The sequence below is a fragment of the Eublepharis macularius genome, chromosome 5 (genome assembly GCF_028583425.1).
Source record: "Eublepharis macularius isolate TG4126 chromosome 5, MPM_Emac_v1.0, whole genome shotgun sequence".
In the NCBI taxonomy this organism is placed as follows: domain Eukaryota; kingdom Metazoa; phylum Chordata; class Lepidosauria; order Squamata; family Eublepharidae; genus Eublepharis; species Eublepharis macularius.
Window position 1 is genome coordinate 151,407,657 of NC_072794.1, and position 10,027 is coordinate 151,417,683.

Genomic DNA, 10,027 nt, shown 5'->3' on the forward strand with positions numbered 1-10,027 from the left:
CCACTCCCTGCTTGTGAGTGCTTTGCCACCTCTGCTCCCAGCTGTATATGCTGTCTAATGCTGCTGGAGAAAGGCATGTGGGTGTTGCACAGACCATCAGCCTTCCTGTGGGCTGTGGCAGTGGCATTCCTAGCTGCACCCACCACCCAGCACCATCGGGGAAAGGGCATGCAGGCAGTGTTGGTTGCAATGACTGCAAGTGGTGGGAAAGCATGCTAGAGGGCATACCCCTGTGTGTGGGGGGGTATGTTGGTGGGAGGACAAAAAGGGGGCCTAGTAGCAGGCATGCCCATGGCCTCCCAAAACCTGTAACAAATCCTGAGCAGGAGAAGTAAAGACAATATGGCACTTGTTCTAAAGACCTGCATTGCATCACTTAAGATGAATAGAGTATCTTCCTCATGAAACTTGAGAAAGAGTGAGAGAGAGAGAGAGAGAGAGAGAGAGAGAGAGAGAGAATTTGAGACTTCAACATCCCCCCTCCTTCTGATGGCCTATCCTACTCCTCCCCAGCCTAGAATTCATAACAAATGAATGGAGCTGGCACAATGTCAGTGTTTGCAGGATTTCCCCCACAATTTGTGCAATTGTTAGCAGTTTTTCTCCTAAAATAGAGGAGAAAAATAACTCAAGAATGCACTTACATCTAATGTTTATGGATATACTATCAGGCTGATGCATAATTAGTAAAAACTGCTTAATACCAAAATCTCATGATTGTAAATTCATGGACCCTTAGGGCTGAAGGACATGCATTCGGCAGGTTTGGGCGAATATTCTGCAAATAACATACAGGTTATACAATGGTGTGGGGGGGCGGTCATATCTAACACAGTTGGCATGGTGCTCACAGCAATGATTTTCCTCCACCTCCCCATCCTGCTGCACCTTGCTGTGCTACCAGAAACATGCTTCCTGGGGTCAGTGGACCCTGAAATTGCATGGGGGCAAAGTGGGGGTCTGGAGTGGGACAGGTAATTCGTTCATCACCTCTCCTCTTTCCACTGGTGGAAGTGTCATAATGGGGTAGTTTTTTTCTCCATTTTCTGCATATGGTGATATAGATTAATTGTGGGAATGGTCAGCCGAACATTCCTATGCATTACAGCTGTTAGATAGACCCAACCCAGCACATACAGGCCTTGTACCCAGAGCCATCCAATTTATGAGTGCAAAAGATAGTGCCTAGATGTCAGCTGCAACCAGCAAAATATGCAAGGAAAATTTTGTAGCCAGCAAACTGCCTCAAAGGAGAAGCATCATAGAGGCAACGACTCAAATATGAGGATTGTATCAGACGTCTGATGTTCCTTTTATTTCACTGCTTTGCTTTCTAAATCTGCTGAAATAACATCCCTGATTCAGTTCGGTTAAGCCATGGACATCTCTGATCGATGTCTGAGCAGTAGTGTCGTAGAAGCTCTACTGTGAAGCAGCAGAGGAAGAGCTTCTTACTGGCAGTGCTTAAACATAACTCAACACAAAGGATAGTGCCGAGGAAACATACAAACCAGGAAGTGTTGAAGAGTTACTTCCTGGGGATGAGGAGGGGCTTATAACTGACCATAACCAGACCTCTGTTCCCATGGTGATTGTGCAAGTTTCACAGCTGAAGGCCTTGGTGAGGAAAGGGGGGTCACTTACCAGTAGCATATGGATTGTGGGAAAATTTGGGCTCTAGTTCGGATTGTACACAAATCACAAGTTGTCATTTGATTGGGGGGGGGAACAGTCTTTTACCATAAAAATCAGCACACAAAGCTTTTCAAAGTCCTTTGCTATTTGAAGGGAATCCATTCCTGGGATCACAGTGGTCGGCGAAATCCATGAACACTGGGAAGTAGGGGATCTGCTGCCTCCCAGTAGGAATGCAACCACACATTTGCCACAACGTGTAATAATCCTGATAATCTACTGAAACCAAAAACGGGGGAAAACGCAACCCAAAATCAAAAGGTTGAGACAAAGGATCAGAAACATGATGCTATAGTGGGAATGAAAGCAGCCAGGAGAGGGTACAGAAATCCCTACCCAAGTGGTAGCGATCATTTTGTTTCTGCTCATTGCCTTTCCCACTTTACCACACTCTGCGTCACTTGCTTTTAATTACAGTGCCAGAAAGTAGTCGAGCTGCAGACCACGAGTAAGTGAAATCACGAGTGACAAACGGCAAGGGTCTTCCATATGCAGACAAGCAGGATCACCTGCTAAATGCAAGGTACTCTTAAAGGCACAGAAGCAAAGGCTAGGAAGAAAACAGTTCGCAACTTGCTGAAACTGAAAGCATCCTAAGCCTTTTAATAATAACAATAATAATAATAATACTATTTGATTTATATACTGCCCTTCAGGACCACTTAACGCCCACTCAGAGCGGATTACAAAGTATGTCATTATTATCCCCACAACAAAACACCCTGTGAGGTGGGTGGGGCTGAGAGAGCTCCAGAGAACTGTGACTAGCCCAAGATCACCCAGCTGGCTTCAAGTGGAGGAGTGGGGAATCAAACCCAGCTCTTCAGATTAGAGTCCTGCACTCTTAACCACTCTCCAAACTGGCTTTTCCCCATCGCCCTGGCATAGTCCAAAGCTATAAACGTATACCTTTTTTATTGATGAAATTTGGGCTTAGACTAAGTGGAGTGATTATCATTCTAGTGCTATTGAGAAGATCCAAATGATATCTCGCAGCAGCTGCACAAGAGTCCCTTAGTAGAAAAGGTAATGATGCAGCCTTCGGACACTTATCCAGTAAAACACGATCATTAAAAAGCTAATGAAAAAAAGGCAATGAAAACACACTCCAAGTGAACTCATTTTAAATTGTTGATTTCCGGGCATACAATTTGCTGTGTTACTATAGCCAGAGCATTTTAACATTCAAAAGGTCCTTTAGTTCCCTCATTATGACTAGGCTTACACCTTGCTATTATTATCCCCCGATTTAAAATTCCACATACTAGATGATAAAAGAAGTTTAAAAAAACGGGGAGGTTAAGGAGAAAAGAGTTTTGTAGCCTTTTTCTCTCTTGTGAGATTTTTTTAAAAAAAAAATAATGTTGATGTTTGCTAGTTTTATGCATATTAAATATATAGAGACAAACAAATAATTTGGGAGCGGGCCAGAAAGAGACATCTGCTCGATTAGATGAAAATAACCATTTTTAAAGGCTTTGGGTTTAAGAAACACTTGAGATGTAGCAGCTAAGATAAACCACCGTAGCAAAATTATAAACACGTTCTTTAGCCAGAAATTAATTCCAATGTTATTTCTGGTAAATACTCTTAGGATGGCAGCCTTAGCACATAAAACAAACAACAGCCCTTATGGAGAACTTATATTCTTCAGCATGTAAGAGAAAGGGATACGAAATCTGCTGAAACTGAAAAGAACAAATCCTGGCTTTCTTTTTAACATATTTCCTCTGTCCATTTACTCAAGCACCAATATTGCTCCCAGAGTAGCTGTAAAACAAGTTATTGGCTCCAATAATGTCTGGTACCCCAAACTTGTTAGTTACCTGTTTCTTTTACAATTCTATTTTATATATTCAAGTATGCTGTATCTTAGTACCATGGAAAAAATCTATTTAAATGGCAGAATACAAATGGATAGTTATTTGGGACTGTCATTTTAGTTGGTATGCATCACAGCACAAATTGTGTGACATGATGGGCTGTTTTGAATAGCACTGTATAGGTTTTATTATATTTTTCTTTTTACGCTCTAAAACTTGACTAAATTGTTTAGAGCTGAGCTAAAAAAGAAAAAAAGACTCCAAAATTTGATATTGATATTTCCTTGGAAGTTGGAATTAAACCTATGTTGGATAGAACTTTTTGCGTTTTTTTAAAATTATCCAGTTTATCTGCCACTGATGTCTGCCCCTGATGTCACAGAATAAAATTCAGTTTTATTTGCATTAAGTAGTTGCTAAATAAGCTAACAAAAATACTAACAGGAAACCTTGAATGTTTGTATGTGCAATCATTTCAGAATGCTGACATATTTAGAAATAACGAATTAAGCGGTATTGCAGTATTTGAAATATAAAAGGTTTATCTATATTCTACACATTAAAAAACATATATTTTCTTCAAACAAACAGCCAGATATTTCTGAATGTCGCAATCCTAAACAGGTCTATGCGGAGGTCTATTCAATGGAGCTTACTCCAGGAAAGCATTTAGGATTGCTCTGTTAATGTCAAAATCTCAAAATAACACATCGTGAAATTTCTATTTCCCTTCCTCGCAAATTCCACTGCCTTCTTTGAGCATCAAAAGATATTTAATATATCACAGAATAGTGATCTTGAATACATTTCTTAACAAATCAAACGTAGATATTAATGTTTTTCACTTCCACATTTCTCTTTCTTGCTCTTTTCCTGTGCATCTCCCAGGTATTTGCATTTTGCATTATAATAGAACATTATGTAGGATTTAAATAGGCCTTACCAAAAAAAAAAAAAAAATCACCCTTTCAGTTTTAGTCAGTTGAAGGGGTTTTTTTTCTTGCTATACCTAGAAACTGTTGAATATCAGAAAGAGAGATGCTATAAAGAGTTTCTTTTAGCATTCAGCTTTAAAAGATATTTATTCTTTTCTGAATCTTCATTAATACGCAAATTCTAGCTTCAGCTTTGTAGTAATAATATGTATATGATAAAGGAGCCATTATCTGAACTTCTGTTATTCAAATTTTGTAAATTCACTATGATCTCCTTCCCATGCCATGCAGCATGAAGAAAAAGTCTGAGAGGGGAATATCAGTGCCTTTTTTAGTGTAGTAAACTGGGAATCGTGATCTGGTCCCACCCTATGATGCCTTTTCCCCTCACCCAACAAAATGAAAAAATAACAAAAGTAAAATAGAATTCAATCAATTGGGTTTCTAGTATACCTGCATATTGTTAGCTGTACATATTGATCATACTTCCCACTCAGTCAGGAGGAAACTTGATTGATTTATTTCATATTGAGAAATATAGCTGGTAAATATGATTCATGTTTCATTGTATTGAGTTACAGATAGATAAATTTAATTTCAGATTTATGGCTGGGCCCCAATAGTCTGTGACAAACAGGGCCCCTAGAACATTGCTCATTCCCAGTCAGAATTCCTTTAAAAAGCCTTCAGAAAGCCTTCAGAAAAGCTCTGTCTATTGCCCCATGTGCCCCACATGCAGACGAATGAAGCTTCACTTTGACTCAGCTTTGTTCATCTGATGAACTGACTGTCAAAAACTCATACCCTGGAAATCTAGTTGCTACTGGAGCCGATTGTTTGTTACTCTTGTTTATCAACTGTAGGGCAGGATTTCTGATGGATCTCCTTGAGCACCTTTCTAACTCTGCAGTTCTAAACAGCTGGCTAAATCCACTGAAGTGAATAGGCCTGGAAGGCCGTAATTCTCTTTAGGATTGCAGTGAACAATTTCAGAGGCAGTGTTTCTTTGAGGACCAGTTGCAAGGTGAGAGAGGAAGGAACTAATACTGGGAAGAGGGTCTACATTTAGAACAAGATGGGTAGCCGTGTTTGTCTGTAGCAGTAGAAAAGAGCAAGAGTCCAGTAGCACCTATAAGACTAACAAAATTTGTGGTAGGGTATGAGTTTCTGTGAGCCACAGCTCACTTCTTCAGATACTTCTTCAGATCCATCTTTTCTACCTTTAGAACAGTTTGACAGGCTAGATGTATGCTATAGGACGGTTCATATTATGACTTCTGGTTGTCAGTCTAGATTAGGACAAAAGTTAATTTTATATAAAAAGGACACCTGGGCTCAGGCCTGCTTCAAACACAGTCCAGGCATATCCTCCTCAACTTCCCTCGGTAATCTTCAAGGACAAGATGTGGTTGCTTGTTGTTAAGAAGAAACACTTTACACATGCTCCTATTACACATATTCCTATTACCATGTGCAGTTATATCCTCACACTGAATCCACACTCCAGTCGCACTGTGAAAGATTTCTTTTCCTCATTCCTTTGGGAAATAAACAAGCAGCTTTCTGAAGTAAACCAATGTAAAAATACGGATGTTACAAAGACTTGGAGAGTGGGTGCATAATGACAAACAAGGATGCTTCCCCCCCTCTGTTTCTTCCTTTGTCTTTTCTGTTGTTTTTTAAACCCATCAAGTTTAAAGATTCTATTGCCCCCCCTACTTTATAGGAGACAACTGACAATTCGATGGTAAATGGAAGAAAGAGCCGAACAGAACGGAAAACCCTCTAATGCACTGACACTAACTTGCCCTCTATTGTTGAAAATGAGCAGGCAATCATGAATGTTCATCAAATGGCTCCTAATGCAGTTAAAGCATTCAGCTATAATTTCTCCTTGCATTTATAATTACTGTCATAGACTGCACACCTCAGTGAGCAGATTAAAGCTATAAACTATTTAGCCATAGCTTTAAGATGAGGGAACTTGATTTGTCTGGCAGCCGTTATTTGTTAGAAGAGCTTGACACTTCACATAAAAATGACTCAACTTGATGAAGAGCAATGCAGCTTGAACAATGCAGAGGTTTTAAATCAGTCATTTATACCACGCCCTGGAAAGATCGCAAAGCAATTTGTTAAATGATCTATAGGACACGGAGATAACTGTATGTGCGTTAAGTATACCAAAATAAAAAAGTAAGTACTTTGGGGATTGGTTGGCTGGTTGATTTACTTCCCCCCACCCCCACCTCCCCAGGGTAGATTTTATACTTTGCTCTCACTTTTGATATAGTGTTCAGGTTGTTTGTGAAGGCAGAATTAGAGGTTACAGAAAACATAGGGCTGCCAACAGAGCGTCATTATCAGGGACAGGGAAATAGTCCCACAAGAATGCTAGAGCATGAGGTTGAACTTGTGGTTTTGGGAAAGGAAGGGGACCTTGACCTGGGATTGCTGCTTTTGGGGGTTGTTGTCTTGTCAGTATGTGTAACATTTAGTTGTCTTAAGAACACTAGGGCTGAAATCCCAAAAAAACCTTCCTGGGAGTAAACCTTAATAAAATGGATCTTACTTCTGAATAGATCTGCTTTGGATTGCCCCCTAGATCTCCAAAGAAGGGCCGTTTCTTTATGTCCTTAAAGGGACGGCCCACTCACCGAACACTGCTGGCTTTCCCCCTTCACTCCACAGGTCTCTAATTTCAAAATGGTAGCAGGCTGTTTGGCTTCTATTTTTTTAGCACCTTTTCTGAGACCGCACTTTTCCACAGTCCCTGAAAAGGTGCCAACAAAACGGAAGCCAAACAGCCTGCTACCATTTTGAAACTGGAAAATTGTGGATTGAAGGGGGAAAGCTGGCAGCATTTGGTGAGTGGGCTGTCCCTTTAAGGACGTGTGAAAATGGCCAAGGTCAGGAAATGCTAGCCTCAGACAGAAAATGTACTGTTTTGATGGGAAATGTAGGCATCCTGGTCTCGCAGCTTCACTCTCTGACTGCTGTCCAATGGACTTTTCAACTGTCACTTGTCCAACATTCCGCCAAGCTGCCTACATTTCCCATCAAAACTTGAGGGAAGCTGACAAGTGTCCAATCTGTGCCTTTTGTCACTTGTGGTTCTGCTCTTGAGAGATAGTTTAGCCCAGGGGTGGGCAATTGTTTTGGCTCGGGGGCCACTTTGTGGGAGCGGAGGTTAGCGGAGGGCCACACCTTTTAAAATGATTGCATTCATTAGTTAACTTTGCATTTCAGAAAAGGTATAAATTGTATCATAAAAATCAATAAATATAAATTAAATAAAATAGTGGTAGTTTTATTCAATTTATTTATTGTGCTAATTTCATATCATCTATAGCAGCAAGCAGATTTAATTTTAGAATCAGTTTAATGAGACAAAAGTAGGAATGAAGGAAATGAAGGAAATCTCAGTTCAAGGCGGATTTTTCTGACTGTCTTGGCGGGCCACAAAAAACTCTGTAGCAGGTCGCATGTGGCCCGCGGGCCGCAATTTGCCCACCCCTAGTTTAGCCTATTCATCAACAAACATTTCAAAGTATAAAGGTGTATTTTAAAGTTTGGAAACTTCTATGTGATTAAACTGAATATGTTCTTATAGGAATGATAACTTCCTTAATTTAATCCAATTGTAGGGTTGCCCTTTTCGAGTTCTCCAGATCTGGATAGCTTCAGTTACATATTATGCAAATTGTATGCTAATTATGAGAAGATAAGAGTCTCTGGAAAAGTCAATAATGCTAGGAAAAGTGGAAGGCAGTAGGAAAAGAGGAAGACCTAAAATGAGATGGCGTGACTCAATAATAGAAGCTATGTCCTCCAGTTTGCAAGATCTGAGCAAGTCTGTTAATGATAGGACATTTTGGAGGTCTATCATTCATAGGGTCATCATAGGTCAGAGGTAACTTGATGGCACATAACACACACACATGCTAATTATGCAAATCAAGCACATTAATTGATGTGTTATATACCAGTTACTTTGGCTCTCTTCCTGTTAACTACCACAAAAAAGCTAGGGGAGGATTTAGGGTTGTCAACTCTGAGTTAAGACATTTCTGGAGATGTGAGGATGGAGCTTGGGGAGGGGAGGGGCCTCAGCAGGGAATAATGCTGTAGAATCCAGCCTTAAAAGCAGCCATTTCCTCCAGGGGCACTGATCGCTGGAGTTTGAAGATAATTTATAATTCTGGGAGATCTCCAGGCCTCCCCTGAAGGTTGGCAACCTTAGGAGGATCGAATCCTGTTCCTGCCAAGGTTTGCTCTAGCTCTGTCTTAAAACAACAGCAAAGCTTGAGTTGGAGAGACAAAGACTGGGTAAGGCCATCTGCCCCTCTGGACTCTGGTTTCGATGCTCCAGAAGTACATGACTCTGCAATCAACGTGCTGTAGAAGGGTTGTTGTTGTTTTTTGTATTTCTCCCGTCTTGAACCTTTGACCATTAAATGCTGAAAACTCAGACAAACTTTAGCTTGTAGCGTTTAGCCATAGTTTGTAGAAACAGCCAAGAAGCAAGATTTTTGGCAGCTGTTCGGTACACCCCTACCTCTTATTGATTTCCACCGGGTTTCACTGGTTTCTATGAAACTTGCTTCCAGTGAAGTGTGAATAGAACAGCCTTAAAATCTAATCCTCTCAACCTTGCAGCTGGAGCTTAAGAAGAGTTTGATAAATGCTGCCTTTTTATAGAGAGAAAGAGAGACTCTCGATGGAGATAACTTTTCCAGCATCCTTCATAAGGAGGCCATAAGTTATGAAATGGCCCGTTGTATTCATCTTCTCCTTAAGCTAGATGAAAATATAGTTTCTGCAGTTACGTTTTTATGTATCTTCATACTACCAAGATCACTCTTACAAAGAGATGTTAACACTTACAGCAGTCCAGGCAGGAAATTTGAGCAGAGCTGCTCCTTGAGTTCTTCAGACCATCTGAAAAATGCTGACATGGCCCTTACAAGATTGCCAAATCCAGTTTGGGAAATTCCTGGAGATTTTAGGGGTGGAGCCTGTGGAGGTTGGAGTTTGTGGGAGGGAGCTCAACAGGTTACAATACCATGGAGGCCACCCTCCTCAGCTGCCAGTTTCTCCAGAGCAGCTGATCAGTGTTGCCTGGAAATCAGTTGAAGGTCTGCAGATCTCCAGGTTCCACCTGGAGGTTGGCAAACCTACTTATATGAATGTAAGACAGAGTTCTGCCAGACTGGGAAACTTACAGGTAGGAGATGCAGCCTTCCTTTGTGGTTTCTCTCAGCTTCAGATGATCAAAGGTATACAATTTCTTATTGTTTTTATTTATTTGATGATTTATACCCCGCCCTCCCCACAAATGGGTTCAGGGCGGCTAACAACATTCATAAAACACAGTGGATTAATCACAAAACCATAACATCAATAATAATCTTTTAAAAGTCATTAAAATAGTCCAGGCGCAGGCTATTTAAATAAATATTTGGGAGTCCATATACGGGCATAGTAGATGGCCGAGGGCAGCCCCAGAAAAAGTGGTGGTCTTAGATGGAAGAAGGGGGACACACTCAGCCAAGGGCCCAGGGGAGCATCTCC